Source organism: Ruditapes philippinarum, unplaced genomic scaffold (genome assembly GCF_026571515.1).
Source record: "Ruditapes philippinarum isolate M1 unplaced genomic scaffold, ASM2657151v2 ctg5988_1_1_1_1, whole genome shotgun sequence".
Classification (NCBI taxonomy): Eukaryota; Metazoa; Mollusca; class Bivalvia; order Venerida; family Veneridae; genus Ruditapes; species Ruditapes philippinarum.
Window position 1 is genome coordinate 39,373 of NW_026853786.1, and position 2,412 is coordinate 41,784.

The following is a 2,412-nucleotide window of genomic DNA, read 5'->3' on the forward strand; positions in this document are numbered from 1 at the left end:
GCATATTGTTATTATCGTAAAGATGTTTTCCGAAAATCGAAATGCGCATTGCATAAATGTTATGTAATATAATATGCAAAGGTGTGATTCATTTATTCATTTATTCGTGACATGCGCACACTTCTGAAATCAGAACCTTATTATACATGTATTCAGATATAAAAAGGAGATATATGTTATTAGAAAATAAATATACACATTTTGTTTCATTGTTAAAATATGAATTATCTGCCTTGTATGTTTAAAAAACATTAAATAAAAAATCATTATCAAGTAGTTGATAGAAGTGCGGGGAGAAACTAAACATTATTTGAAATATTATTTCAAATTAAATAGTCTTTATGTACATCTACATGTATTGGAAATAAATAAAATATTTTTGACAATAAATTTGGTAAACTGAAAAATTGAAACACCTCTCCGTATCACCTTAACCTCAACTTAACTCAAACAATTCACTATTGTTTATAATCTAATACTTTTATAGAGACACTTCATGTGCTAATATTTATTTCTTTGTTAGCTAATATTTAGCTCATTGTTCATTACATCCGAGTTCTGTTTTACCATAACTTTGATGTGTTGACACCAAAGAATAAAGGTTTACTTAGCCAGAGTTTGGCTTCCGGCACTACTTGTTCATAATCGAAAGCTTTGCCACCGACAAGGCCATGATACATGTCGTTAAATGGGTTGGCTGGGTCCATGATATACGGCATTTTACTGTAATTAAGATGTACGATAAATGTCTGGTATAAAATTGCATTTAGAAAATTTCTAGAATTGCCATGACGTTAAAAATATACCATCATGATTCACTTTTCAAAATCGTTTTTATCTATTTTCTAAAGTACCTATATACGAAAAGAATCAATTAATAATTTGGCTAAAATATCCACAACAGTATATCGTCCTATTGTTCAGAATACGGTAAAAATCTTCCTCTGCTATCAGCATTTTAAAAGTGTATAACATGTGAAAAAAAAATTGATTTGGTCAATTTTCCTTTAGTCTTACCTGATATGGACCATATCCATGCTATATTTCATTTGCATCTTTTAGACAATCTTAAAGGTGTTGTGGTTAAAAGGGAAGGTAGAGGCGCCAGTGTCACCGCATGTTCATGGATATTTACATAAGCGTATTGCGTCTTTTGGAATATTTCTGTTCGAGAATGTCCTGGGTGAAATAGACGAGTTTTAATTTTAAAAATGGGATATTTGATTCGAAACAAAGCAATTTGGACATTTACAACTTATCTTATGTAACAGTACTTACTTTTATAACAGTACCGATGAATTATTCATATCATATTATGAAAAATCATAAAAAATACGAAAATATAAATCCAAACCTAATCCAAGCAGATCTACTGCTGGCAATATGTCAGCATCGCGTGTATGTCCAGAACTACACGTTATCTGTACCTGCACGGAACCCCGTGTTTTTCGTTTAGGTCTGGCTTGAGTACACCTCGACAAATAACGCTCTAGATCTCCAAGTAGTCCTTCCATATCTACCATCAATTGTTGTAGATCTTTATAATTGTTCAGGATCATCACAAGGTCTATTTTTCTCTTTTTCACTGCATTTCCCTTGCCTAATATCCTGTTTTAAATTATATTATTTATATAAAAATTTTTAATTAAATTTTTATTTTTATTAATATCCTTTCATTTTTTTGTTAAGATTGTTATCATTAAAACGATATCCAAAAAATCTAAAAATTTTCGTTGTTTTAAGAAAATTTTTTAAGCAATCAAAATGTTTTAAATTGCAAAGGAAATATTGTTATATTATTAGTAAGGGCGGAAACGGTGGAATGTTTATTCTGAAGAGTAATGGCTTTAACTGATCACATTTGATGAATTTGGTGATAGAAAATAGTGATATGATCAACTATGTACATATGATAAGGATAAAATCTCTAATTTGCTATATATAATCAAAAAAAGCTTATTTGAATGATCTTTCGGCTTTGCCTTCTTAAGCGGCATTTATTGTACATACAAATATATTCATACAAGACAAGGGGAGTGACACAACGTCATTGAGCGACGCCTACCATGGCGTTGTGCGCCGTCTGTCGCGTTATTCGTTAATGTTTTTTCCGTAAGGCCGATATGTTCTTAACTTATTTTTCCACAGACTTTCGATTTTTCCGGTATTGATTCAAACGTTTTAGTCCAGTCAATTTATAACAAAATATGCTAAAATAATTCATGAAATAGGAAAAGCATGAAACTTGGTACAAATGTAAATTAAAACAAAAAAAAAACATTTTTGGCATGGGACCAATTTTATACATGGCAAGATGGTTGCCATTGCAGCCATTTTTTTTAAATGGCTGCCATACATGAAATTAACACTTTCCAGTACCAGCTGCTTATAGTTAAAATAATACTGGAAATT

General features: G+C 30.6%; 1 long non-coding RNA gene across 1 annotated transcript; it reads right to left on the bottom strand.

The window, feature by feature from the left end:
- Positions 1 to 217: 217 nt before the first annotated feature.
- LOC132737871 (uncharacterized) lies at positions 218 to 1,573 on the bottom strand. Its single transcript, XR_009626792.1, has 3 exons — positions 1,355 to 1,573; positions 1,018 to 1,179; positions 218 to 723 (listed from the first exon to the last, which is right to left on the bottom strand). It is a non-coding gene; the product is annotated as an uncharacterized LOC132737871 (long non-coding RNA).
- Positions 1,574 to 2,412: the final 839 nt, after the last annotated feature.